Raw genomic sequence first — 16,841 nt, 5'->3', positions numbered from 1 at the left:
TCAATGCCAAGGTCTGTGTGAGCTCTGCGAATATTTAGTTTGCCAGTCATTCTTTGTCTAGCATTTTGGAGTACTGGTTTCCACATGCCTGGTTCAGTACTCAGCAAACACTAAAGGGGACCATACAAATTTCTGGACCATTTTTCTATATAACTAGCTCTTTTTTGAGAACTCTGCCTCACAACTCTCAGCCCTTCAGCCTCTCTGACCTCTCCTATTTGTTTCCTTACTCCTTTTCCTGTTCTGTTCTGTTTGCCCCACTCCCTGCTTCCCTCCCCCACCCCCCCCCCCCCCCGCCACCCCCTACATCACTGCAAGTGCGGTGTGGAAATTGCCTCCAACAGACAGCACAGTGCTCACTTTTTTGTTTCCTTTTCCTTAAGCGTTCTAGTCCTGTGTAACCCTCAATGCCTGAAAACAGTTGTTTTTCATGTTTTGTCCAGGTTTCTGGTTGCTGGCTGTAGGAAGTCAAGTATAGTCCTTGTTACTTTTTCATTACCAAACTGTCTTTTTAGTTCTTTATTGTGATGATAAACTTGATACAGATCTGCACATATCTTCCTTCACATATTGTGCTAGACAGTGAGGTGCTTTTTAAATTGGGAAAATCATGTTCCTTAAAATGTCCTGAGGGATGTTCTTATGCTTTTACTAATTTTCTGTCCACTGTTATCTTAATTTTTATTTTCTGGAATTTCTACTAGATATTGGACCTCTTTGATTGAACACCCATTTTTCGTTTTTTTCTCCTATTTTCCATTTCTCTCTTATTTTATTACACTTTATGTGACATCTGTTTGACTTTATCTTCTAATTATTCTATAAAATTTTTAAAATTCTGTCTTATTTTCAATTCCTAGGAACATTTTCTGGTTCTTTAATGGTTCCTTTTTATATCATTGCTCCTAGTTTATACAGGCAATATCTTTTCTCATATCCTTAATGATGTTAATGCAAGTTTTTGTTTTTTTTTTAAAGTTTCCTTTCCTGCATCATCTTTGCTGCAGGAATTCGTTATTCTGTTTGTTTTCACTGTGGTTATGTTAAAGTGTTCACTCTTTTATTAATTAAAAAAAATTTTTTTTACATTTATTTAGTTTTTGAGAGACATAGAGAGAGAGAGCACAAGTTGGGGAGGGGCAGAGAGAGGAGAAGCAAGCTCCAGGCTCCGAGCTGTCAGCACAGAGCCTGACGCGGGGCTAGAACTCACAAACCGTGAGATCATGACCTGAGCTGAAGTCAGACGCTTGACCCACTGAGCCACCCAGTCGCCCTAAAGTGTTCACTGTTAAGATTAAGGTACCAAAACGCTGACTCCACCAGGAGTTCTTTGGGCATGAGCTAATACACTGGTGGTCTTCACTGAGGCAAACTGTCGGGGGAACAGTTGGTTTTCTGCTGAGGCTGTCTATATGTCACTGTTTGGTGACATAAGGGTGGATGACTGTAGGGATCTAACTGCTCCTTATTTGGACTTTTAATTTAATCCTGCTGCCCCTGCCCAGTTTTTTCCTGTTCCGGTATCTTTTCTGGGTTCTGTATGGAAAATGAGCTCACTTCCCATAGAGATCCCTCCAACTCTCTTTGCAGGCGTTAAGGTCTAATGTTCCTTCTCTTTGCTTGGACTTTGCTCCTTGCTCTTTGTTATTCCTCTTTCCAAAATCTGTTTATATGTTGTGGGTACGGATACCACTTAGTTTCCTAGTGATGGATATACATTTCTGTTACCTATTCTCCCTGAAATTTCTTGGTGGATTTTGACAGAAGGTGGTTGGGTGGGTATGTCCTTACTCTGCTCTTCTAAACTTAGGAGTCTTTCACATTTTTATCACAGAAAGCATGACTCACCATATTATGGATTCCTAGAATTCCTTTATTTTGTTTAATTAAAGCCTAAACTTGGAGGTAAATTGAATTTTAACCTAATTTGGGCTTCATGTTGGCTAATGGGAAGAAATAAAGCATATAGTGGGAGGATCAGAGCACACAGCATCACACATCTGGATAGAAATACTAGGTTGGTGCACAGGTGTTTGCCTGCATGAGCACAGGCTAAACATCTGGACATTAGCTATTTTCTTCTTTGGTTTCTACCAGCTGTTTGGTATCATGGAAGACACAGACTTATAATCAAAGTGACTTGTGAGTGGCATGCTGAGTTGACAAATAGGTTGAGGGGACTCTTCTCTACGTCCTGAACATGACAATGAATAGGTTCACCTCCATCATCGTATCAGCCTCCCTCCTGCTGCGTGCCCTAAGAGGATCCAAGAAATTCACGTCTCCAGGCACTGATCAGTGACTTTAACTTTTCTCTTTCATTTCTAAGGAATCAGTTAAAGTATCGCAAGAAAACAGTTTTCCATCTACAGTTTTAGAGGCTGAAGATCTGACTTAGAGATCTTAGTAAATACACATGTTTCTTCCACATGTAGGATCTAGGAGTCTTCCTCCCCACCCCCATCTCTAATTTTTGATGGAAAAGGCTAATTTCCTAACTCTACCAATACATTTAATGTGCAATTCAATACAATTCCTTTGGTTTAAACACAAAGCTAGCTTGGACTATAGGACCAGATGAGTTTGTTAGATGGGTGTTCTCTGTGGGATGAGAGGACATTTTAAAGTCTGAAAGCTTCTGTCAAGGCTTTTTAAAGCCAGCTATTAACCACACACACACACACACACACACACACACACACACACACTTTTAATCACTCTATTTTTAATCTATTCTTTAAGGTACAGCTCAAATCCTACTACCTCTGGAAGTCTTCTGAGCCTTTCCTTTGGTAGTCTTGGCTATGCTTTGTTGTCTACTATCTGGAATTGTTCATTTTTGGGCTGATGAAAGTGTCATGTTGATACAATGGACACCTATCTCCTGGTGAATAATCCTTCAGAAGTACAGAGAAAACTGGACTAAGCGATTCACTTTTTCTGAGGCCACTGAATTAGTATCATGGACTTACAAGTAGTATTGAGCAGAAATGAATACAGGATTTTCTTAAAATGTATTTAGTGGGCCAGACTCCATTACTTGCTTGCTTCCTTCCTGTGAGTACCTCCAGCCGGCCTGGTGGGAAGCCATGCTGGTTCTTTAAGATGATGTTGGAGGGTTCATCAGTATAAACCGGAGAACCCTTAATGAGAGTAGGGCTCATGCTGGAGTGAGGACAACACCCTTTATTCCCACATTTTTATGTATCTTCCTTTCCATTTAGGGAGGAGAGACATACAGAAAGGGCTAAGATGGGCCATTCCCACAGGGAGAGTAGGCAGATCCCAAAGGGAACTGATGTGACTGCCTGCTTAAAAGTGTCTCCAGTGTGGGTCTATTGGTGGCTTTGGATTAAAGCCCTTTTGGCAGAAGGCCCTTGGAGTGACAGTCAAGAGAAAATCTATTTATAATTAATTATCCAGGGTAGTTCACACACACACAAACACACACACACACATACACACTACCTTAACAAAACAGAAATCCGAAATCAAAGTGATTTTAATTTTTCTCTTTAAACTGCTCTGTATTTCCAGATTTTCATTTTAAAATTACCATTTTTTTCTCCATACAAAGATTAAGAAAAAATTAGTAACCCTCTTGTCCTCAAGGTGACCAGTATCAACAGCTTTGTATATATACCTTTATCCTTTTGAATTCAAACATTTTTTGGGGGGGACGAGGGGGTCACTGTTGTCTTTGCAAAACTGAGATCCTAATAGGAACACTGCTTTGCATCCTGGTTTTCATTCTTTAAAACACATTCCAGTCTCCAGAAAGTTTTAATGTGTTCTTTTTTATTTGTGCATAACATCCCCTAGAATGGATCAACTATGGTCTATTCAATCATTTAGTTACCGATAGAGAGTCAAGCCCTTTCCAGTTTTGTCACCACAAATAGGTCTGTATTGCTCAAATATTCTACTATAATCATGTAATACTTATATTAGAAAACAGCATGTAAAATATAAAAACGAGAGAGATAATTAGAGTCAAGAGGCACGCTGGACCTGTTTGCTGAACAAACAGGTAAATAAATGTATTAAAATGTTACCTGGGAGCAGAGCCACATAGCATTTCTGTCTTGAAATAATCATTTCATTGTGGGCCCTGTCTCCCAGTGTAGCCAGCACAGGCCTTGAGATCAGGAACCACGCCTCTTTCCTCCTGGTGTCTTCCAAATTGCAGAGCGCAGCCCTGCAGAGGGCAGGTGGTCCTAGACCTACCCAGTCCAATGCGCTCTAACAATTTCCTTGGAAAACAGCTATTTAGATTTCAGAACGAAAATTTCCCATGGGTATAATGTTACAAGACTGGATTCCCAGGCCAGCCCACAAATTCTTATTTTAACCCAGAATGAAGGTAAACGGTATACTTACATTGTTATAGTTTCTTATTTTTTCTGTGGTAAAATATTTCTGAGTTCCAAATGAGCATCTGTATGCAGAGAACCCTTCTCTACTGTGTGTGCGTGTGTGTGTGTGTGTGTGTGTGTGTGTGTGGTGGGCAGGGGGAGGGAAAGAAAAAGGAACAGTGATTCTTTCCTTCACTGCCCTCAAATGAGATGTTTTCTCTCCCCTTCTGCTGATCTGCTCGTATGTGGAAACTGAGCAAGCAGAATAGGAAATAGGATGACTAAATATGAAAGTGCCAGAAAGACGAAATGCAAAAAGAACAAATTTAACACAAAAGTTGGATATTTTTCTTAGAGTCCCCATTCATATTTGAGATCTAAGAATTTGAATTTGATTGCTAACAATACACTAACTGAAATCTGCATATAAGTGAAATAAAAACTTATAGAGAAGATACTTTAGTTGTTATAGATTTCTCTTAATTCGTTTTCTTTCTCAAATAGCATATTTAAAACATAATGTGAATCAAAGCCAAAGTTTATTTAAATATTAATGATCATGAGATGTATTACTTATGAATAGCTATTGATCTGGACACACAGTGATTTATAAGTTTGTTTTTACATGTTCATTCGGAGAGTCAATGTTTGAACTAAGATAAAAACACAGATGTGTTTTTAGATTTCTTTTTTTTTTAATATGAAATTTATTGTCAAATTGGTTTCCATACAACACCCAGTGCTCATCCCAACAGGTGCCCTCCTCAATACCCGTCACCCACCCTCCCCTCCCTCCCACGACCCATCAACCCTCAGTTTGTTCTCGGTTTTTAAGAGTCTCTTATGTTTTGGCTCCCTCCCTCTCTAACCTTTTTTTTTTCCCTCCCCCATGGTCTTCTGGTAAGTTTCTCAGGATCCACATAAGAGTGAAAACATATGGTATCTGTCTTTTTCTGTATGGCTTATTTCACTTAGCATCACACTCTCCAGTTCCATCCATGTTGCTACAAAAGGCCATATTTCATTCTTTCTCATTGCCAAGTAGTATTCCATTGTGTATATAAACCACACTTCTTTAGCCATTCATCAGCTGATGGACATTTAGGCTCTTTCCATAATTTGGCTATTGTTGAAAGCGCTGCTATAAACATTGGGGTACAAGTGCCCCTATGCATCAGCAGTCCTGTATCCCTTGGGTAAATTCCTAGCAGTGCTATTGCTGGGTCATAGGGTGGATCTATTTTTAATTTTTTGAGGAACCTCCACACTGTTTTCCAGAGCGGCTGCACCAGTTTGCATTCCCACCAACAGTGCAAGAGGGTTCCCGTGTCTCCACATCCTCGCCAGCATCTATAGTCTCCTGATTTGTTCATTTTGGCCACCCTGACTGGCGTGAGGTGATATCTGAGTGTGGTTTTGATTTGTATTTCCCTGATGAGGAGCGACGTTGAGCATCTTTTCATGTGCCTGTTGGCCACACAGATGTGTTTTTAAAAATGAATGTTTTGATAAAATAAAAGATTAGGAGAAACTACATAACATTTGTAGGAAGAATCATCTTCCGTGTAACTTAAAGAGACATAGTTCAAAAATTCTTAAAAGACTGTAGTGTAAAATATAAGGTCTATTAATCAGTGCTTTCTTTTTTGAAGTACTATGCTAGCTAAAACTTACAAGTTATTTATATAAAGATCATATATCAAGAAATAATTCTCTGGAATTGCCTATTAAATATTATTTAAAATATTACTTTAATAAAAGTAAAATCTATTCTTAAAAATGTTAATTTTTCCACAGGAAAAAAATTAGCCATAGTTCCATCACTCAGAGACAACCACTGTTAATGTTTCGATGTGGTTCTGTTTGGTCTTATTTAATAAAGATATCTTTGGGGTGGTTATACTGTGCATATAAAACATTAGGGAGCTGGGTGGCTCAGTCGGGTAAGCTTCTGACTCTGGCTCGGGTCACGATCTCGCCGTTGGGCTCTGTGCTGACAGCTCAGAGCCGGGAGCCTGCTTCGCATTCTGCGTCTCCCTCTCTCTCTGCCCTTCCCCTGCTCACACTCTGTCTGTCTCTCTCTCTCGCAAAAATAAACATTTAAAAAAAACATTTTCTTTTTACCCTCAACGCGGCACAAATATTTCCTACTATCCTATTTATCTTAAGTTCATCATAAGCAAAAATACCAACAAAAGGAACAGTTTGTATGTGGGAACACACGGATCAGTCTTGTGAAAGATGACGGGACTGCAGTAATGTTTCTCCAGTTTCTCAATGAGGGAAAAGGTTTTGCCCAAAGGTGTCATAAAAGCATGACCTCAACTGCATACATGGAAACAAGAGGTCATGATTCTGTTGGTTCTGCATCACTGCAAAGATAAGAAGTTCTTATCAAAGATGGGAAAGAGAAACAAAGAAAAACGGGAGACAATTGAGCACGTTGATGATGACCTTATATGTGGGTACCTCTCATGTGGCTGGTTCCACTCTATCAATGCGTACAACCACCTCTGTCGCTTGGTATCCGTATTTCTTTCTCTCCTTCGGTCTGAACGCCTTTCCACTCATGGTTGGTTGTGTTTTCTTTCTTATCTCCAGTTGTCTGAAAATGAAATAAAACGAACAGCCAGTTTTTGTGGCTTAGTTTTTAAATGAAAAAAAAAAAATTTTTTTTTAAAGCAACAGAACCTTTTCCCTAAGTGGAATCTTACCCAGAACCTCAATATGTAAAACAGAAAAAAGTGGACCTTTTTCGGTCATCAAGGAGGGAGTAGTGCAGAAACCAAGATCCACAGTTTGAGGTTGAGAAAATATGTGATGGGCTGTTTAAACCAACATTTGCTTTCAACTTACAAAACGTTCAAGGCAAACCATGGAGTTTTACTTATGCTGATTGTTCTGCCAACAAAAATTCAGTTTTACACATGGAGTTTCTGACAGAAGAAAAAGATCTGAAAATTTTTGGAAATCAAAAAACTTGAATACGTTTGGAGCCACTGAACTTTGGAATGAATATTGATTTTGTGGTGACTGAACCTCTGAAAATGATCACTGTTCACTCAAAACAGTCTGAGGAAATTACCTCAGTTGAATATTTCTTCTCTTTTTCCCTCTTCCTTAAGGGAAGTTTCTTGAAGGGTAAAGAGAATGAAGAAAAAACTTATTTTATTTTTGCAGATGAAAATCAGAGAGAAAGTTAACAGGAAATAAATATTTTTTTGCTTTTTAAAAAATGTTTATATTATTTATTTTGAGAGAGAGAGACAGAGAGACAGGGCCAGACAGAAAAGGAGAGAGAATCCCAAGCAGATTCAGTGCTGGCAGCATGGAGCCCGATGTGGGGCTCAATCCTATGAACATGAGGTCAAGACCTGAGCTGAAATCAAGAGTCGGACTCAACCAACTGAGCCACCCAGGCGCCCCATAACAGGAAATAAATATTTTAACTGAGGAATTAAAAGTGAATATAAAAAGACAAAACTGTTTCAGAGATCATAAATATGTTGTATCTCCTTAGCAAATTCAACATATAAGGGAGAGGGCAATGAGAAAACAGTTGTAAATTCTCCTTAGAAACCAACAAATTACGAAATCCTTGCATTTCACTGTTGAGGCGACAATCGGGAAATTTATAACATGACCTTTTAAAACCACAGAACCTGTGGAAAGCGTCCCATTGATGGCAGAATAAAGTCCAAACTTCTCCATCTGGTGTCTGCTCACCTTGCCTCTGCCCAGGGCCTTCTTTCCCTCATTTATAACTCTGAAGTCAACATTCCTTCCATTCCCAGAATATGCCAGACCCTTTTGCTTCTTAGGGCCTTAGTCCCCCACTCTTACCTCTGCCCAACGGCTTCAGCGCATAATTGGTACCTGTTACGTGTTGAATTGTGTCCGCCACTCCATTCATTTGTGGAAGTCATAACCTTCAGTACTCAAAATGCGACCTTATGTGGAAACAGGTCCTTGCCGATGTAATTGAAGATGAGATCATCCTGGAGTAGGGTGGGCCCCGAATCCAATGACTGGTGTCCTGATAAAAAGAAGTTTGGACTCAGGTGCATTCCCCAGAGAACACCTGGCGAAGATGAAGCAGAGATCAGAGATCATTTGCAAGCCAAAGAAGGCCCAAGAGTCCTGGCAAAGCACCGGAAGGCAGGAGGCATGGAGCAAATCCCTCCCTCGGCCTCACAAGGAACCGACCCTGTGACACCTGGATCTCGAACTACCAGCTTCCTAACTGTGAGACAATACAGTGCTGTTATTTAAGTTGCCCAGTGTATGGTCCTTTGTAATGGCAACCCCAGGAAACGAATACCTTCAAGCCATTTTCTCAGGGGAACCTTCCCTGACCACCTAGATTCTGCCAGTGTTTTCAGGGGGAGCTCTTGCTTATTTCCTTCAGAACACCAATACAAATCTGTAACTATGTTATTGGTTGGTTTGTCTGTTGACGTCACCCCCACTGGAATGTAAGGTCCGGGAGAGCCAGGGCTCGTCTTGTTCCTACTTCCTTCACGGCAGCTCTCAGTACCGGGGGCATGGCAGGGCTGGGCACACATGGGCGGGAAATGTCACCGACTCACATCAGAGGCTAAGGAGGCAGCACCAGGAGCCCGTGTGAATTGTCATGTACTTTTGGATTTAGTGGAGATGACTTTTTTTTTTGTTTTCCCCAAGGAAGTCAGAGACTTAAAAATACTCTCAATCCTTTGTTTTATGACACTCTTCTGTCTTTCTGACTGGCAAACTTCCAAACATTGTCAAACAGTGAAAGTGCGTCATTCGCGACGCTAGGAAGTTTGGGGAGAAAGAGAACACACTGGCATCGAGCTTCACAGGCTGTGAGGAACTTGCAGAGAAAGAGAGGAAACTAACAGAAAATTCGCCAAATGATCCGGACCCAGTGAATCTTGTGGTTTGCTGAATTTATGTTAAAAATTTGAAATGTATTTGTTCAAAATATTTTTAATACTTGAAACTATTATAGTAGTTCTTTCTAAAGAACTTCAAGGCAGAGCTTTGGACACCTTTTCCTTCCGAGTTTAAAAAAGGAAAGTACTACTTTATCATTTGGATATAGTAATGGATATTTCAAAGCTATTTGGGATGGAACAGAGACGTTTTAGCAAAAAACAATTTAGGAAGTTTTCAAAATTGTAAGCTTTCCTTCTAGACAAGAAAATCTCCCCCCCCCCCCCCCGATACACACACAGATACACACACACACCCTGGCAATTTTAAGGAATATTTTTTCCCTGACTTCATCAGAGCAGGACAAAATTAATATTTATTACGAAGGAATGGGCAATATATGGCCCAATTTAAATTCATGATTTTCAGAGAATAATTGCAATAAAATGAACCTCATTTCGGAGTTTCCAGTAACATGGGAGGAACAATTACGTGAGGTAATAGTCAAGAATTTCTCCGATTTGATGCTCTGATCCTTGAACTTTGATAGAAGGCTTTTTCAATGTCCTTACCGTTCTGTCTCAACTAAAATCTAACTTGACTGTATATTTATTCAGTGTAGACTTCACAATAATACTTTTTGGAGCGCAGAACTGTAGTCTATGGGTCTGTATGAGCCAACTGCTCTTGCAAGTGTGGAACACTCATTTCCTAGGATTTTATAATCCCCTGAATAACACCGTGGAGGAGAGCCTCTGTAGCCAGGACAGAGTGGGATCAGTGATATGGTGGAGAAAATTGGGACATCAATTGACAGATGGATCATGGGCTACTGATTTGATCCCAAACATACTCAACACTTTAGTGAGTAAGCCATCATATTCCATGTTCTTAACTCTAATATACAGTTCTAAAAGCTGTGATGATAGGTGGAGGTGATGCTGGGATACTGGGATGATATAGTGGAAACTAACATGCCAATTTACTAGACTCTAAGAGACCTTCCTGGGAGGCAGAGGTTTCCAATGGTTTGGGTTCAGTGCTGTAGTCCCAGTGCTGTGAAAAGTTTGTGGGCACTTAATAAAGTATGTTACTTGAATGATTATTTTATGAAACTATTCTTGGTAGAAAAATAAATTAAAAACCCATTTGAAAGGAGAGATCAATCACTATGTGTCCAGCTGATCACTGCTCTTACTTAACTTCCTTGAAGAGAAATTACTCCTAATGCGTGCAGGTGGATCTTCTTTTAGGAGGTTCTATTCCACCGGTGAAATATTAACATGCCTCACTCAGGAGATCACTCTGGTTTCATTATAGAAGATTGCTTGAACGGTGGTTTTTGCATTAGACCTAGGTGTTTGGTCAGAGTTCTTCAGTATGGCAAAGGTTACTTTTTTCAGAGACTTTCAGAAAGGTTGCATTTCGCTATATCGATCCCTTTTCCACAGAGGTTTGTGACTGTATGTATCTCATCAAAGAGCTGAGAAATATTTCCTGACTGTGTATATCAATACCATGTGGACTTTGGGGGCGTATTTAAACTTTTGTCTGCAGTGATACATCATCAAGGTCATAAGAACTGAGTGAAATTCATTCTATGCTTTATGTGTCTAAGGGCCTGAAAAATTGGAAACAGTACCCATGCCTCAGGGAGCTCCAGGGGGGGCTCAGGAAAGGCAGGAGTCAGTGATCTCTGTCAGTTTCCTGGAGGGTCAGTGAGGTGACACATATACAAGGTTGTCGGGAAAGATGTGATGAGTTTAGTTTTAGACATGCATGCATGATTTGTTGAACCCGAGGAACATCTAGGAGGTAAATCACCCAGACGTCAGAAGCTATACACTTTGGAGCTATTACCAAATAGAGATATCTGAAGCTGTGGGCATGAGTGAGAGCACTCAAAGAGAAAGCACGCGGAATGAGAAAATAGAAGGGTTTAGGATGGAATGTCTGGAAACACCGTACTTTAGGGGGCTGGCCGCAGAAGAGGAGCCAGCCAGGAAATAGAACAGGACAGAGGGAAGTCACCCAGGCACCTGGATGGGCACTGCTACATGGCACAGAGAGACTGAGTCGGTGAAGGCTGGAAACAGCCCTTTAGAAAAATTACGAGAAGGAAATACATAAAAACATCAGCACCTCAGTTCCCGACCGCTGAGATTCCAGGTGGCTTATGTTTTTCTTTCAACTCTTCGGCATTCTGTACAACGAGTATCGGTCACCGCATGTTAATAAAAGACTCTGATGGAGTCTAAAATATTTCATGAGGAACAAAAGGGCAAGGAATTATTCATTCACAAGCATTTATTTGAGCGCCTGCGTGCAGGGCACCATGCTCAGCATAAAACAACAAACAAGAGGATGGCTCTGTTGTTTCACAACCAGGAGTGGCAGCTGGTTTGCCAAGGGCTTGTGGGGCCCTGGAGCAGGAGATGGGGCTGGGAAAGGACTTTGGTGCCAGATTATACTGATTTTATATGTTTTGTTAAATAATACGGATTTTATTCTGAAGGCTGGGAGAGGTTTTTGAGGGGTGGAGTTAGGGTTGGAACGCGCTTTATCTGGAGTTGATTTTCTACTTAATTGGACAGTAGTGTGGCTGCTAGCCCGGAGGAGCACAACCTGGGAGCACAGCTGGAGGCGGGTTCATCACTGAATGAAGGCAATACAGGGCAGATGGGGAGGGCCAGGTCCGGATTTGGGAGTAGTAACAAGCCAGCAGGATGCTACCGATTGAATGGATGCTGGGGTTTTTAACTTGGGTCTGTAGGTGGGCAAAGAGTGACAACCGCCCTACAGACTTTGTATAGGACGACTCCAACTGCCTGTCGTGGTCACTGTTATGTGAAATAGGAAAGCGAGTAGCTATGGCAGATGGTATTAGAGGCGAGAGGATGAGAAGGAATGTGTGTATCTATTGCTGAGATCACGTAGAAGACAGAATCCTAAACACTCGGCTGGCTGTCTCCTAACCACACAGGCGTCTTCAGATGCTTTCTTTTTCCAGTCCCTAGAACTCAATACTTCTGTGGCAAAGAGGGATGTTGGAGTTATGTTTTTAGAAAAGTGTTTGCCTGTACATAACTATGGCCTCCCAGGAAGGGTCTTTCTTTGTTAGATCAGTTTGGGAGAAGCTGATTAAACTGCACCTGGGGGAAGAAACAGGTATAATTAGATGAGAATTGATGCTTTTAAAGCAAAGGACCCCCCCTACCCCCACCCCTCCTCGGCGCCTGGGTGGCTCAGCGGGTTAAGCGTCTGACTTTGGCTCAGGTCACGATCTCATGGATTGTTCTGCTGTCAGCACCAAGCCTGCTCTCTTGGAATCCTCTGCACCGCCTCTCTCTGACCCTCCCCCCACTCGGTCTTTCTCCCTCCCTCCCCCCCTCCTCAAAATAAATAAACTTTAAAGCAACGTCCCCAAAAGTGGTAGGTCCCAAATGAACTGTATTAGTCTGAACTAACACACCCTGAAGGTGACAGGTGCTGTACCTGTATTCTTGCATTTTATCATTTATCCCCATTTCACAGCATTGAAAACTAAGGTCTTAGGTTATGCAACAAGAGGGAGCATGCCCAGCTAATAAGTTAAAAGAGGCCGGATTTGAATCTGGCTGGAAGTGCCACAGTATAAAGCTTCTCTCCTGGACCAGCCACGATGAAGACATCTTGAAATACAATTAATTCACACCCTCGCGCATCTCATCCTGCATTAGGTAACTTCTGTTGCACTGGCGAGAACTCAGTCTGGAGTGTGCTGCTGTTGACGGACTAGGGGAAGGCCTTCCTTATCGCCCCCAAACAGAGCGCCAGGTGGTGCCCGAGATGGCAGCATCCTTCAAATGGTTCCACCCTCAACCACTGATGAGGGTTCAAATAAGGTTAAGGTCGCCAAGTCCTCGCTCGGCCCAGTTCTTGAATTAATATCTAAGTACTGCTGTCTCGTCAGTTCCTTTTATTCCTTTGAGGCGGGCAGTGTTGCAGAATGAATTTTCATCCGCTCTGAACACAGCGGTGCTAAACACCACTGACACCTGCCCCACCAACAGGCTGGCAAGAGCCCCTTGGCTCCCCCTGCCTCCCTCCTCCTCCTTCCTTCCCAACCTTCAGGTAACCCTGAGGATGGAGGGAGGGTCGGGTACCTGCTTTCCTCTCCTACAGCCGCGAGCTTCGGCCCTGAAACGAAGCGGGCTCCCGGTCGCCCCGGGACCCCCACGTCCCCCCACCCCGCCTCGAGTGTGAGCGCGGCGAGTGTGAGCGTCCCGGTGTGCCAACGGCAGACTCACGAGCAGCCGCTTGTTGCTCCCGCCGCCGCGCCGTGGGGAAGTGAAAATGAAATTGACTTTTCCGAGAAATGATGAAAGCGGCTCGGCCTGCCAATGAACAGCCGCGGCGAACTTCCGCACCTCCCGGCCCGGCCGCTCGCGCCCTCCCTCCGCCTCCACCTCCGGGTTGCACAAGCTTGAAACAAACACTGGGGAGGAAGGGCGGAGGGAGGAGGGCGGAGGGGGGAGGCGAGGGAGGGAGGGAGCCAGGCAGGGAGGAGGGCGGGGGGTGGGGGGATTTCCAGCCTCAGCTCTTCGCAGTTTCCTCTCCTTGTTTTGCTTTCGATCTGGACTGTTCTCAGGCAAGCCGGGGAGTAACTTTTAGTTTTGCTCCTGCGATTATTCAACTGACGGGCTTTCATTTCCATTTCACACACCCTAGCAACACTTAAACCTTGCGGAATTGTATTGGTAGTGTGAAAAAGCACACTGAGAGGTAACATTTTTTCAAATAATAGTTGTGACTGTGCGTGTGTGTTTTTCTCGAGGGCATGTTTGTGAGGACTGGAGGGGATGTGTGTGCGCGCGTGTCCTGATGGTTTGACACAGTGTTTTGCAGACGGAGAATGCTGGGGTTCATAAATATTAATGCCGATTTTTGGAGGAACAGTAGGAGCTCTTACGGATCATCTGATTTTAGGGGAAGCAGGTTCTGCTGCTGTTGCTGCTGCTATTGGGGCTGCTGAGGCTGCAAGGAGGAGGAGGAGGTAGAGAGGGAGGAGGAGGAGGAGGAGGTTGGTGGAGGTTTAATTTCACTTTTGGATTTGCAGATGCGGAGAGGTTGGCTCCATGGACACAGACCTGCTCTGTGTGGTTCTGCGCCCCAGGTGTTGTGTGTGTGGGTGCAGGTCCGCCGGAGTGGGGCCTCCTTTTAAAACAAAATTACCGTGTGCATGTGTGTGCGTGTGTGTGTGTTTACAGACGCCGTGGCCACCAGATCCGAAGGAGGGGAGCGGGTCCTTCACGGTGTCCGGCGGCGGCGCCTCTCTCCAGGCAGCTCCAGCGTGAATAAGCCGGAGCCCGCCGTCCACCCGGCTGCCTGCGCCCCGCGCCCCGGCCGGGAGAGGCGCCTGGCGCCGCGGCCAAAGGAAACTTGGTGGGGCGCCCCGCGGCGGTCCCAGGGCTCGCCGGCCCGCGGGACTCGGGGAACGGTCGCGGGCGTCGGGTGCCAGCGGCCGGGGGGCGGCGGGCGGGCTCCGAGCGGGGGTGGGCGCCGGGCCTGGCCGGCACGCCCGGCTTCCCGGGAGCTGGGCCGCTGCCGCCACCGCCGCTCCGGAGGGACGCCGCGTCCTCCTTCCCGCCGGCCAGCGTCCGGCCTGGCCCTGGGGCTTTGTCACTGCACTTGTCCAGGCGCGCGGGGGGTTCCGGCGGCGCGTCCCGGTAGGGCGCCGCGCGGAAGGGGTCATCCGCCCCGGCCGCGGCCTAGCGCCGGGCGCCTCCGGGTCCCCGCAGGCGCCCCCGGGCCGGCCTGGCGCGCTGGGCCTGACCCGCCTCGGCTACGGAGCGGGCGAGGTGGGGGAGGGGAGCCTCCGGGGACCGAGCGGCGCCCTGCTGGCAGGCGTAGGGGCGGGCGTCCCCCGGGGGTCCTGGGGCGCGCGGGCCGCGGCGGGGTGGGGACGCGAGTGCCCGCCCCGCGCCCTCCGACCCCGCTCTGGGCGCCGAGTGGCATTCGCCCGCCGGCCGAACGTGGTTGGTGCACGGCCGTGGCCGCCACTTCCTTTCCGCCTCGCGGGCCGGGCTCGCCCACCGAGCGCTGCCCGCCTCGGCCAATCGTGGCGCCCGCTCGCCTGCGGCCGCGCTCAGTGCCCCGGCCTGGGGGCCGGCCCGCGAGAGGGGCTCGGGAAGCCTCCGCAAGTTCGAAGGGCCTCTGGAGGTAACTCAGCCCCTCGCCAGGACGCGCCGGCATCTGTCTTTGGCCCCACGTCTTGGTACGTTTGCCGCCCTACCCCCTTGCCCGGTTAGAGGGGGAGAAGGGGGGGAGGCTGGCAGCCCGAGCCGGGCGCAAAGACAGTGTTCCGGGCACCAGGTGAGGCGCCCGGGTCCGTGGTTGTAGGCAGAAGCCTCGGTCACCGGCTGCAGATGTGCCCCCTGGGACTGGCAGTCGAGGTTGCCACATTTTAGCGGCGTGGCTAGCACTCATTTTCAGTCCCAGAGTAGAGTGTTTGGAACTTGGGGACATGTTACCCGCTCCGTCCCTCCTCAGCCCCTCCCTCCGGTGCGGGCGGTGGGTTGTGCTCCTCGTCCTTGGTTACCGGTTGGGAAGAAGGTAGTGTTTCTAAATGAGGAAAAGTGCTGGCATTTGCCTTCCGCCACTGGCCTCCCTGTTGCTGTGACTCGGTCTGCTTTTGATGAATGGCTAGGGAGGGTGGAGGATAGTTACATTTCCTGTTGTGGATTTTCAGGAATCACCAAGGTTGCTGTCAAGCCTGCAGTCATTTATTAGTTTTCAGCCCGATTGCAAGTAGCATTGGAACTTAGGAGCCTGCACTTTTTGGTGCTTTCAGGGCAGGTGCAGGAAGGGGTCTGGTGACAGACGAGTTCGAAAGGTGGATCGTTTTGATGTTAGACAGACGCGCGCTTCCTTGCCAGGACCTTGAGGGTGATCCCTGTTTCACGGCGGCTTGCACGCAGATTCAGGATTCTCTCCTTTTCTCAACGCCCATCCTTCCTTTTTTGGACGGGAGAGGGATGGACATAGAAACCTAAAAAGTCTTGGAAAAACTTGTCTTTTCTAAGGAAACCTCGGAGATGGAATGTTTAGAAATTAAACTGGCATTGCTAAGGGGTAATCTTGGAACATCTATCGATTGATGTGGCAAAGTCCGGAATGTCGCTGTTATTAGTGAATGATTATAATTTATAACAGCCTGTTGTGTAAGAAGTTAGATTCTGGCCTCTTAGATTCAGGAGCCCTGTTCTGTGATGGCTTGTAATTCCTTCTTAATATTAAACATTTATATATTTCATCCAATGCGAGTTGTCTTTTTTCTTTTGATCTTCAAAAGTTCAAGATAATTTTGCCTATTTCAGACTTACTTACCTGTAAAAATGTCACCGTAATCGAAAGTAAGAGTTTGTAGTTAAATTGGAAGCAAATTGTGGCAAAGAAATGGTTGTGCTAAGCGCAGCTCTGTGAACTATGGCCCCACTCTTCTCTTACTGTGCTTTCTGAAGTACTGTATTAGGCAAACATTCAATATGCTAAAGCTAGTTGAGGGTGTTAAACTTACAACTAGTTGTG

At 45.3% G+C, this 16,841-nt stretch overlaps 1 protein-coding gene and 1 long non-coding RNA gene across 14 annotated transcripts in view; one reads left to right on the top strand and one right to left on the bottom strand.

Annotated features, from left to right (window-relative positions):
• Positions 1–6,087: 6,087 nt before the first annotated feature.
• Positions 6,088–13,714, bottom strand: LOC106979325 (uncharacterized). Of its 9 annotated transcripts, none has more exons than XR_008295830.1 (4): positions 13,562–13,714; positions 11,415–12,424; positions 8,232–8,436; positions 6,088–6,960 (listed from the first exon to the last, which is right to left on the bottom strand). It is a non-coding gene; the product is annotated as an uncharacterized LOC106979325 (long non-coding RNA). The 9 variants fall into 9 exon arrangements; XR_008295829.1 differs by lacking the exon at positions 13,562–13,714 and adding an exon at positions 13,418–13,538; XR_003426611.2 differs by lacking the exon at positions 11,415–12,424 and having other exon boundaries at positions 13,562–13,691.
• IRF2 (interferon regulatory factor 2) overlaps positions 9,133–16,841 on the top strand; it is a 90,554-nt gene continuing 82,845 nt past the window's right edge. The window contains exons 1-2 of one of the 5 annotated variants that reach the window (XM_053216277.1): positions 13,852–14,036; positions 14,150–14,307. The gene's annotated coding sequence lies outside the window, so the exon portion shown is untranslated. Of the gene's footprint in view, positions 9,265–13,851; positions 14,037–14,149; positions 14,308–14,373; positions 14,428–15,389; positions 15,529–16,841 lie in introns of those variants that run through there. The other 4 variants (XM_027077094.2, XM_027077092.2, XM_027077091.2 and 1 more) reach the window with 4 other exon arrangements.

Source organism: Acinonyx jubatus, chromosome B1, assembly GCF_027475565.1.
Source record: "Acinonyx jubatus isolate Ajub_Pintada_27869175 chromosome B1, VMU_Ajub_asm_v1.0, whole genome shotgun sequence".
Taxonomy (NCBI): domain Eukaryota; kingdom Metazoa; phylum Chordata; class Mammalia; order Carnivora; family Felidae; genus Acinonyx; species Acinonyx jubatus.
This window is presented reverse-complemented; position numbering and strand designations above follow the sequence as displayed.